We start from the raw sequence: 12,800 nt of genomic DNA, 5'->3' as shown, positions 1-12,800 counted from the left end.
CCACAGTTTACTCCTCCGGTCATTGTCAGGGAACGCAGTATTTCAAAAAATTTACCTACAATCACACAAGATCTATCTAGGAGATGCATAGCAACGAGCGGGGAGAGTGTGTCCACGTACCCTCGTAGACCGAAAGCGGAAGCGTTTAGTAATGCGGTTGATGTAGTCGCACGTCTTCGCGATTCAACCGATCCTAGCACCGAACGTACGGCACCTCCATGTTCAGCACACGTTCAGCTCAATGATGTCCCTCAAGCTCTTGATCTAGTTGAGGACAAGGGAGAGTTTCGTCAGCACGACGGCGTGTTGACAGTGATGATGAATTTACCGGCGCAGGGCTTCACCTAAGCACTACGACGATATGACCGAGGTGTGTACATGTGGAGGGGGGAACCACACACGGCTAAGAGAAGACTTGGTGTCCCTTTGGGGTGCCCCCCTCCCACGTATGTAAAGGAGGGGGAAGAGGAGGCCGTCCCTAGAGGGGGCGCGCCAAGGGGGGAGTCCTACTTGGACTCCCGGTCCAAGTAGGATTCGCCCCCCCTTTCCTATTCCAACTAGGAGAAGGGGGAAGGAGGAAGAGGGGAGAAGGAAAGAGAGGGGGGCGTCGCCCCCTCCTAGTCCAATTCAGACCAGCCATTGGGGGGCGCGCGACCACCCTTGAGGCCCTTCTCTCCTTTAGCCCATTACTTCCGCGGGGGGGGGGGGGGGTCCGGTAACCTCCTAGTACTCTGGAAAATACCCGAAACACTTCGGAACCATTCCGGTGTCCGAATATAACCTACCAATATATTGATCTTTACCTCTCGACCATTTCGAGACTCCTCGTCATGTATGTGATCTCGTCCGGGACTCCGAACAAACTTCGGTCATCAAATCACATAACTCATAATACAAATTGTCATCGAACGTTAAGCGTGCGGGCCCTATGGGTTCGAGAACTATGTAGACATGACCAAGACATATCTATGGTCAATAACCAATAGCGGAACCTGGATGCTCATATTAGTTCCTACATATTCTATGAAGATCACTTTATCGGTCAAACTGCATAACAACATACGTTGTTCCCTTTTTCATCGGTATGTTACTTGCCTGAGATTCGATCGTCGGTATCCTCATACCTAGTTCAATCTCGTCACCGGCAAGTCTCTTTACTCGTTCCGTAATGCATCATCCCTTAACTAACTCATTAGTCACATTGCTTGCAAGGCTCATAGTGATGTGCATTACCGAGAGGGCCCAGAGATACCTCTCCAATACACGGAGTGACAAATCCTAATCTCGATCTATGCCAACTCAACAAACACCATCGGAGATACCTGTAGAGCATCTTTATAATCACCCAGTTATGTTGTGATGTTTGATAGCCGATGTCTACTACGCAACTTTATTCTTGTAGACACGTGTTGGGTCTCCAAGCGCAGGGTTTTGTAGGACAGTAGGAATTTTCCCTCAAGTGGATGACCTAAGATTTATCAATTCGTGAGAGGTGTAGGATGAAGATGGTCTCTCTCAAACGACCCTGCAACCAAATACAAGAAATCTCTTGTGTCCCCAACACACCCAATACAATGGCAAATTGTATTGGTGCACTAGTTCGGCGAAGAGATGGTGATAAAAGTGTAATACGGATGGTAGAAATATTTTTTATAATGTGAATAAATAAAAACAGCTAGGTAGCAAATAGTAAATGGGCACAAAAATGGTATTGCAATGCTTAAAAACAAGGCCTAGGGTCCGTACTTGCTAGTGCAATCTCTCAACAATGCTAACATAGTTGGATCATATGATTATCCCTCAAAGTGAAATAAAGAATCACTCCCGAGTTCCTATTAGCAGAGAACAAAAGATAGAAATTGTTTGTAGGGTACGAAACCATCTCAAAGCTATTCTTTCTGTTCAATCTATTCAAGAGTTCGTACTGAAATAACACAAAGCTATTGTTTCCATTCCATCTATCCTACACTACTACAGGATGATACGTCTCCGTTGTATCTACTTTTCCAAACACTTTTGCACTTGTTTTGGACTCTAATTTGTATGATTTGAATGGAACTAACCCGGACTGACGCTGTTTTCAACAGAATTGCCATGATGTTGTTTTATGTGCAGAAAACAAAAGTTCTCGGAATGACCTGAAACTCCACGGAATATCTTACAATAAATAATAAAAAATCCTCGCCAAAGATGAAGACCAGATGGGCCACACCCTTGCCACGAGGGTGGGGGCGCCCTCCCTAGGGCGCGCCCCAAACCTCGTGGGCCCCCTGGAGACCTCCTGACTCCAACTCCAACTCTATATAACTGCTTTCGGGGAGAAAAAAATACGAGAGAAGAAATCATCGCGTTTTACGATACGGAGCCGCCGCCAAGCCTTAAAACCTCTCGGGAGGGCTGATCTGGAGTCCGTTCGGGGCTCCGGAGAGGGGGATTCATCGTCGTCGTCATCATCAACCATCCTCCATCACCAATTTCATGATGCTCACTGCCGTGCGTGAGTAATTCCATCGTAGGCTTGCTGGACGGTGATGGGTTGGATGAGATTTACCATGTAATCGAGTTAGTTTTGTTAGGGTTTGATCCCTAGTATCCACTATGTTCTGAGATTGATGTTGCTATGACTTTGCTATGCTTAATGCTTGTCACTAGGGCCCGAGTGCCATGATTTCAGATCTGAACCTATTATGTTTTCATCAATATATGAGAGTTCTTGATCCTATCTTGCAAGTCTATAGTCACCTATTATGTGTTATGATCCGTTAACCCCGAAGTGACAATAATTGGGATACTTACCGGTGATGACCGTAGTTTGAGGGGTTCATGTATTCACTATGTGCTAATGCTTTGTTCCGGTTCTCTATTAAAAGGAGGCCTTAATATCCCTTAGTTTCCATTAGGACCCCGCTGCCACGGGAGGGTAGGACAAAAGATGTCATGCAAGTTCTTTTCCATAAGCACGTATGACTATATTCGGAATACATGCCTACATTACATTTATGAATTGGAGCTAGTTCTATGTCACCCTATGTTATGACTGTTACATGATGAACCGCATCCGGCATAATTATCCATCATTGATCCGATGCCTACGAGCTTTCCATATACTGGTTTACGCTTATTAACTTTCCCGTTGCTATTGTTACAATCACTACAAAATACCAAAAACATTACTTTGCTTTCGTTACTCTTTTGTTACCGTTACCATCACTATCATATTACTTTGCTACTAAACACTTTACTGCAGATACTAAGTTTCCAGGTGTGGTTGAATTGACAACTCAGCTGCTAATACTTGAGAATATTCTTTGGCTCCCCTTGTGTCGAATCAATAAATTTGGGTTGAATACTTTACCCTCGAAAGCTGTTGCGATCCCCTATACTTGTGGATTATCAAGACTATTTTCTGGTGTCATTGCTGGGGATGATAGATCTATTCTTTGAGTCACTTGGGATTTATATTTGCTTATCATTATGAAGAACTTGAGATATCCAAAAACCAAGATCTATCCCTCAACTACGAGGGGAGGTAAGGAACTGCCATCTAGCTCTACACTCGATTCACCTTCTGTTTTAAGTAAGCTTGCGACACCTACACCTACTTCTGCTATTCGTTCTGATATGTCGCATGTTATTGATGATGCCACTTCTGCTATGCATGATACTTATGATGAAACTACCTCTATGCCTGATACTACTGTGCCACTTAGTGATTTTCTTGATGAACAACTTGCCAGAGCTAGAGAAATTGAAAATATTGAATCTGATGATACTGATGAAAGTGATGATGAAGAATCACTAGTTATTCCTAAGGGTTATGTTTTTGATCAAGAAGCTTCTTTAGCTATTTTAGCTTGCAAAAATAGAAATGAACTCAAAAGATTATTAGCTAAATGGATTAAGCAATCTCTAAATGCTAGAATGAAACCTGACCCTGCTTTTGCTACTTCATCTATCTTTGTTACTGATAAGGATTATGAATTCTCTGTTGAGCCTCATATAATTACTTTGGTTGAATCTGATCCTTTTCATGGTTATGAATCTGAAATTGTTGTGGCACATCTTAATAAATTGAATGATATAGCCACCCTGTTCACTAAAGATGAGAGAACTTGTTACTTTTATATCCTTAAAATATTTCCGTTCTCATTAAAGGGTGATGCTAAGATATGGTTTAATTCTCTTGATCCTGGTTGTGTGCGTAGTCCCCAGGATATGATTTATTACTTCTCTGCTAAATATTTCCCTGCTCATAAGAAACAAGCTGCTTTAAGGGATATATATATATATAATTTTGTGCAAACCGAAGAAGAGAGTCTCCCACAAGCTTGGGGGAGGCTTCTCCAATTACTTAATGCTTTGCCTGATCATCCTCTTAAGAAAAATGAAATACTTGATATCTTTTATAATGGACTAACCGATGCCTCCAGAGATTACATGGATAGTTGTGTTGGTTCTGTTTTTAGGGAAAGAACACCAGATGAGGCTTAAATTCTATTGAATAATTTGTTGACAAATGAAAATAATTGGACACCTCCGGAGCCAATTCCTGAGCCTATTCCTAAACCAACTCCGAAGAAGAGGGGTATTCTATTTCTCAGTCCTGAAGATATGCAAGAGGCAAAGAAATCTATGAAAGAAAAGGGTATTAAAGCTGAAGATGTTAATAATTTACCTCCTATTGAAGAAATACACGGTCTTAATTTACCTCCTGTTTAAGAAACATATAATCTTAATTCATTACCTATTGAAGGAACTCATGGTCTTGATAACCCGACACAGGTAGTAAAGGTAAATTCTCTCTATAGATATGATAAAGCTGTAATCCCATTTACTAAGTTTGCTAGCCCATGCTTAGATGAGTTTGATAAATTTATGGCTAAGCAAGAAGATTTTAATGCTTATTTTGGTGGACAATTGAAATACAATTCAAATATGCTTGAACACTTGGGTGATTATATGGCTAATGTCAAAGGTGAACTTAAACTTATTAGTAAACATGCTTCTATGGTTACCACTCAAGTAGAATAAGTACTTAAAGCTCAAAAAGAATTGCTCAATGAGATGAATAGTAAGAAAAATGATTATGCTGTTAAAGTGGCTACTAGAACTGGTAGAATGACTCAGGAACCTTTGTATCCTGAAGGCCACCCTAAGAGAATTGAGCAAGATTATGAGAGAAATAATATTGATGCACCTAGTTCTTCTAAAAAGAAGAAAAAGAAAAATGATAGAGCTGTGCAAACTTCTAGTGAACCTATTGCTAAACCACCTGATAATCCAAATGATATCTCTATGTCTGATGCTGAAACACAATTTGGTAATGAACATGAACCTAATGAAAGTGTTAATGATGATGTTCATAATGATGCTCAACCTAGTAATGATAATGATGTAGAGATTGAACCTGCTGTTGATCTTGATAACCCACAATCAAAGAATCAACACTATGATAAGAAAAACTTTGTTGCTAGGAAACATGGTAAAGAAAGAGAGCCTTGGGTTCAGAAACCCATGCCTTTTCCTCCCAAACCATCCAAGAAAAAGGATGATGAGGATTTTGAGTGCTTTGCTGAAATGATTAGACCTATCTTTTTACGTATGCGATTAACTGATATGCTTAAAACAAATCCTTATGCTAAGTACATGAAAGATATTATTACAAATAAAAGAAAGATATCAGAAGCTGAAATTTCCACCATGATTGCTAATTATACTTTTAAGGGTGGAATACCAAAGAAACTTGGAGATCCAGGAGTACCTACTATACCATGTTCCATTAAAAGAAACTATGTTAAAACCGCTTTATGTGATCTTGGAGCCGGTGTTAGTGTTATGCCTGTCTATTTATATCGTAGACTTGACTTGAATAAGTTGACACCTACTGAAATATCTTTGCAAATGGCTGATAAATCAACTGCTATACCTGTCGGTATTTGTGAGGATGTGCCTGTTGTAGTTGCAAACGTTACTATTTTAACGGACTTTGTTATTCCTGATATTCCCGAGGACGATAGTATGTCTATTATTCTTGGAAGACCTTTTCTTAATACTGCAGGGGCTGTTATTGATTGCGACAAAGGCAATGTCACTTTTCATGTTAATGGTAATGAGCATATGGTACACTTTCCGAGGAAACAACCTCAAGTTCATAGTATCAACCAGAAAAATTCCATCGATTATATTTGGAGGTTTTGAATTTCCTCTTCCTACTGTCAAGAAGAAATATGATATACTTATTATTGGGGATGTGCATATCCCCGTTGAGGTAACCTAGTGTTATTCGAAATTTCTCCGGTTTCATGTTAATCGGAATGAGTTTGTTAACAAGACTTGATCAACCTTGTTAGTGGATTCCTTTTGATGATCATGAGATGGATGAAACTAGAAGCACAACCTTCTGTACCCCACTTTTACTTTCTATTATTTATATTAAATAAAATAAAAATAATTATTTATCTGTCTGTTATCTGATTATCCGTGCAATATAAAAATACCTCGAAAATAAAAGTTCTCCAAATGCCCTGAAAATAAAATATGATTTTTCTAGAATATTTGATGATTTATGGAACAAAGAACACACCAGGGGGCCATCCACCTTGCCACGAGGGTGGAGGGCGCGCCCACCCCCCTAGGGCACGCCTCCTGCCTCGTGGGCCCCTGGTGGCCCTCCTCCACTTATTCCTGCACCCATCCTCTTCTTCTTCCTCCCACAAACATGAAAAACCAGCTCAAACCCAAGTCCAAGCTCATTTTGCTGGCATTTTCGATCTCCTTGCTCAAAGCACCTCTCACAAAACTGCATGGGGAGATTGTTCCTTGGTATGTGACTCCTCCATTGGTCGAATTAGTTTTTGTTCTAGTGCTTTATTCATTGCAAATTTTTGCTGCTTAGGTGACCCTATTCTTGAGCTTGCATGGCAAATTTATATGGTCAAAAGTAGTTTTGATGCATGATATAGGCTCTAGGAACTTGTAGGAGTAGTTGCTATCAATATTATTGAGTTTGGTTTACTTTTATTTTGAAGTTACTAAAAATTTCAGAATTTTCCAGAAAATGATGAGGAGATTATTGAGGGGCTCATCGAGCCAAAGCTCGAAGGAAAAGGCACCGAAGCCTAAGTATAATTTGCCGCGCACCGCGGAGGTTCGGGCGCGTGAATGGCCTTCCGAGGATTTCTTAAGAGCAGTAGTGATTTATGAAGATTTTCACGAGTTGGCTCATAATGCAGGCCTCACTGCTTTCCTCCACGACCAATGCGATCAGCACGTACCTTGTTCCGTTGACGGCTATCCACGCCTACCGGAACCCTGCACCAGCCGAGGAGCCAAAACTAGAACCATAATTTGATCCTTCACGACAGTCTAACTATCAGTGGGATCCGGAGATGATCGCCAGCCAGTGGCAATCGGAGCCTTCTTCCTCCTCATTGCAGTACGACCCCAACTATTATTAGGGATATCAGCCAGGCCAGCCGTGGCCATAAACCAACTTAGGCCAAAAGCCTAAGCTTGGGGGAGTACGTATTTCTCACCGACATTACATTTATGTTCACACACACTCATTGCTAGATGTCGGTGCTCATACTTTTTCATTGTATCATCCATGCTAGTTTATTTCCTTTTATGCTTTCTTCTTGTGTGATTAATAAACCTTAAGAAAACCAAAAAATTAGTTGTAGCTTTTAATTAATTTACTTTCCATGCTTGTAGTAGTAATTAAAAAGAAAACCCAAAAAGATTTCCCGTTCTTCTTTTGCTTGTTGGGAGCTTTCCCGTGTAAATAGTTTTATTTCTTTTCTTTTCTTTGGGGGTCAGTAGGAGAAGACCATGATTAAATTGTTGAAGTGGCTCTTATATGCTTTATTGTTGATTTAACCAAGAGCCCATATTGCTTTGTCTTCTCCTGTTTATTGAATGCTCGCAGATTCCAGCTTAGTCCAATGCATGTGCACTCTTATTATTATTCACATCGTTCGGTCGTGCAAGTGAAAGGCAATTATGATGATATATGATGGACCGACTGAGATGAGAAAAGCTGGTACGAACTCGACCTCTTTTGTTTTTGTAAATATGATGAGTTCATCGTTCTTGATTCAGCTTGTTATGAATAAACATGTTTGCAATGATAATTAGAGATCATAGTTTCTTGTGCCATGCTTGATTAGCTATGAGTTATAATGGTTTACCTTGCGTGCCAACATGCTATTAAAATGGTTATGATGTGGTATGATAGGGTGGTATCCTCCTCTGAATGATTTAAGTGACTTGACTTGGCACATGTTCACGCATGTAGTTGAAACAAATCAACATAGCCTTCACGATATTTATGTTCATGGTGGCTTATATCCTACTCATGCTTGCATCCAATGTTTATTAATTTTAATGCATGTACATGGCTGTTGTCGCTCTCTAGTTGGCCGCTTCCTAGTCTTTTGCTAGTCTTCACCCGTACTAAGCGGGAATACTGCTTGTGCATCCAAACTCCTTAAACCCCAAAGTTATTCCACATGAGTCCACTATACCTTCCTATATGCGGTATCTACCTGCCGTTCCAAGTAAATTTGTATGTGCCAAACTCTAAACCTTCAAATAATCATCCTTTTTTGTATGCTCGAATAGCTCATGTATCAACTAGGGCTGCCTATATCTTCCATGCTAGGCGGGTTATTCTCAAGAGGAGTGGACTCCGCTCCTCACTCACGAGATAAATGGCTGGTCACCGGGATGCCCAGTCCCATGCTTTATGCAAACTAAATCAAAATAATTGCAAACAAAACTCCCCCGGGACCTGATGTATGTTGGAGGCACTCGTTGTTTCGAGCAAGCCATGGATTGATGTTTATTGGTGGAGGGGGAGTATAAACTTTACCATTCTGTTTGCGAACCGCCTATAATGTGTGTAGCATGGAAGATATCGCCATCTCTTGGTTGTTATGTTGACAATGAAAGTACAACGCTCAAAATATTATTCACCTCTAGTTAAAAACCGAGCTCTGGCACCTCTACAAATCCCTGCTTCCCTCTGCGAAGGGCCTATCTATTTACTTTTATGTTGAGTCATCACCCTCTTATTAAAAGCACCAGTTGGAGAGCACCACTGTCATTTGCATTCATTACTGTTAATTTATATTGGGTGTGACTATGATTGGATCTCTTTTACCATGAATTACAATGTCTAGTCAGTCCTTGATCTTTAAAGGTGCTCTACATTTATGTTTTGTGGTCTCAGAAAGGGCTAGCGAGATACCATCTTGTTATATCATATTATGATTGTTTTGAGAAAGTGTTGTCATCCGAGTTTTATTATTATGACACGCTAGTTGATTATGCTATTTATATGAGTAAACTTGAGACCTATGCGTTATTGCGAATGGGGTTAGTTATAATCTTTGCTGAAAACTTGAATTCTAGCTTGACATATTTATAACAACAAGAGCAAACAGAGTTTGTAAAAGTTTTTCTTTATTTCTTTCAGTTTGTCAACTGAATTGCTTGAGGACAAGCAAGGGTTTAAGCTTGGGGGAGTTGATACGTCTCCGTCGTATCTACTTTTCCAAACACTTTTGCCCTTGTTTTGGACTCTAATTTGTATGATTTGAATGGAACTAACCCGGACTGACGCTGTTTTCAGCAGAATTGCCATGATGTTGTTTTATGTGCAGAAAACAAAAGTTCTCGGAATGACCTGAAACTCCACGGAATATCTTACAATAAATAATAAAAATCCTTGCCAAAGATGAAGACCAGGGGGCCCACACCCTTGCCACGAGGGTGGGGGGCACCCCCCCTAGGGCGCGCCCCCTACCTCGTGGGCCCCCTGGAGACCTCCCGACTCCAACTCTATAAAACTGCTTTCGGGGAGAAAAAAATATGAGAGAAGAAATCATCATGTTTTACGATATGGGGCCGCCGCCAAGCCCTAAAACCTCTCGGGAGGGCTGATCTAGAGTCCGTTCGGGGCTCCGGAGAGGGGGATTCATCATCATCGTCATCATCAACCATCCTCCATCGCCAATTTCATGATGCTCACCGCCGTGCGTGAGTAATTCCATCGTGGGCTTGCTGGACGGTGATGGGTTGGATGAGATTTACCATGTAATCGAGTTAGTTTTGTTAGGGTTTGATCCCTAGTATCCACTATGTTCTGAGATTGATGTTGCTATGACTTTGCTATGCTTAATGCTTGTCACTAGGGCCCGAGTGGCATGATTTTAGATCTGAACCTATTATGTTTTCATCAATATATGAGAGTTCTTGATCCTATCTTGCAAGTCTATAGTCACCTATTATGTGTTATAATCCGTTAACCCCGAAGTGACAATAATCGGGATACTTACCGGTGATGACTGAGGGAGTCTGTATTAGGGGGTCTCCGGACAGCCGGACTATATCCTTTGGCTGGACTATTGGACTATGAAGATACAAGATTGAAGACTTCGTCTTGTGTCCGGATGGGACTCTACTTGGCGTGGAAGGCAAGCTAGGCAATACGGATATGTGTATCTCTTCCTTTGTAACCGACCTTGTGTAACCTTAGCCCTTTCTGGTGTCTATATAAACCGGAGGGTTTTAGTCCGTAGGACAACATACAATCATACCATAGGCTAGCTTCTAGGGTTTAGCCTCTCCGATCTCATGGTAGATCAACTCTTGTAATACTCATATCATCAAGAATAAATCAAGCATGACGTAGGGTTTTACCTCCATCAAGAGGGCCCGAACCTGGGTAAAACATCATGTCCCCTGCCTCCTGTTACCATCCGCCTTAGACGCACAGTTCGGGACCCCCTACCCGAGATCCGCCGGTTTTGACACTGACATTGGTGCTTTCATTGAGAGTTCCTCTGTGTCGTCGCCATTAGGCTTGATGGCTCCTTCTATCATGGATAGCGATGCAGTCCAGGGTGAGACTTTTCTCCCCGGACAGATCTTTGTGTTCGGCGGCTTCGCACTGCGGGCCAACTTGCTTGGCCATCTAGAGCAAATCGAAAAGTTACGCCCCTGGCCACCAGGTCAGATTTGGAAGCTTAAACTACACGGCCGATATCTGCGGAGACTTGATCTTCGACGGATTCGAGCCTCTGCCTTGTGCGTCACGCGGTCACGATGAGTATGATTTAGCTCTACCATCAGACAGTGTTCAGGAGATCGCACCGGCAGCCGCTCCAACCCTCAATTCGGAGCCACTTGCGCCGTCCATGGACGGGTGGATGGACCCCGCCACGGAAGCCCTATCCTCATCGGCGATCGAGCCGAACATCGACCTTACCCTGCACGAGAGCCGTGTTGTCAAACTGCCGGATCCTTCTCCGGCCACGGGCTCCGAACCGCCTGCGCCCGTTCCTAGCGAATCCGATTGGGCGCCGATCATGGAGTTTACCTCCACGGATATTTTTCAAGACTCGCCCTTTGGCGACATACCGAACTCATTAAGGTCTCTCTCCTTGTCAGGAGGATCCTGGCCGAACTATGTCCGGCAGGATTGGGATGCGGATGATGAAGAAATTCGCGGCCCACCCACCACCCACTTAGTAGCCACTGTCGATGACCTAACCGACATGCTCGACTTCGACTCCGAAGACATCGACGGTATGGACGACGATGCGGGAGACTAACAGGAACCACTGCCCACAGGGCACTGGACAGTCACCTCATCATACGATATATACATGGTGGACACACCCAAAGAAGGCAACGACGACGAGACAGTGGAGGATGACCCCTCCAAGAAGCAACCCAAGCGCCGACGTTAGCGGCGCCGCTCTAAGTCCCGCCAAAGCAAAAGTGATGATACCGGCACAGGAGATAATAACACTCCAGATAGTGCCGAAGATGGCAACAATCCCCTCCAACACGATCTAGGACAGGAGGATGGAAAGGCCAGCCCTCCAGAGAGAGCGGCAGATAGAGAGGCGGAGGATGATAATTACATGCCCCCCTCCGAAGACGAGGCAAGCCTTGACAATGCCGAATTCGTCGTGCCAGAGGATCCTGTCGAACAAGAGCGCTTGAAGCGCCGGCTTATAGCCACGTCAAACAGCCTTAAGAAAAAGCAGTAGCAGCTTCAAGCTGATCAAGATCTGCTAGCTGACAGATGGACTGAAGTCCTCGCGGCCGAGGAATATAAACTCGAGCGCCCCTCCAAGAGTTACCCAAAATGCAGGTTGCTACTCCGACCGGAGGAAGAAGCGTATGACGCGGCTGATTGGCCACCTCGTGGCCGCGATCGAGAGGCATTCCAGCCAAAAACTTAGCCTGCACCCCGACGCCATTCAAATAAAAAGGCATGGGGAAATACGCCAGACCTGCGAGACGTATTGGAGGACAAAGCAAAACATGCAAGATCAATCTACGGATCACGAGGGCGTGCCACTATGCAAGACGATAAACGTCACTCCGGATACAGTAAAAGTAAGTCCGGCCGGGCCGACCACAGTGGACACGACTCATTCGAGCTGCGTCGCGACATAGCCCAGTACAGAGGCGCCGCACACCCCCTATGCTTCACGGACGAAGTAATGGATCATCAAATCCCAGAGGGTTTCAAACCCGTAAATATTGAATCATACGACAGCACAACAGATCCTGCGGTATGGATCGAGGATTTCCTCCTCCACATCCACATGGCCCACGGTGATGACTTACACGCCATCAAATACCTCCCACTAATGCTCAAAGGACCAGCGCGGCATTGGCTTAACAGCTTGCCAGCAGAGTCCATTAGCTGCTGGGAAGATCTGGAGGCCGCATTCCTCTACACCTTTCAGGGCACTTATGTGCGACCACCAGATGCCGAT

The sequence above is a fragment of the Triticum aestivum genome, chromosome 4A (genome assembly GCF_018294505.1).
Source record: "Triticum aestivum cultivar Chinese Spring chromosome 4A, IWGSC CS RefSeq v2.1, whole genome shotgun sequence".
Lineage (NCBI taxonomy): Eukaryota > Viridiplantae > Streptophyta > Magnoliopsida > Poales > Poaceae > Triticum > Triticum aestivum.
The sequence above is the reverse complement of the archived record's forward strand: the minus strand, read 5'-3'. Positions refer to the sequence as shown.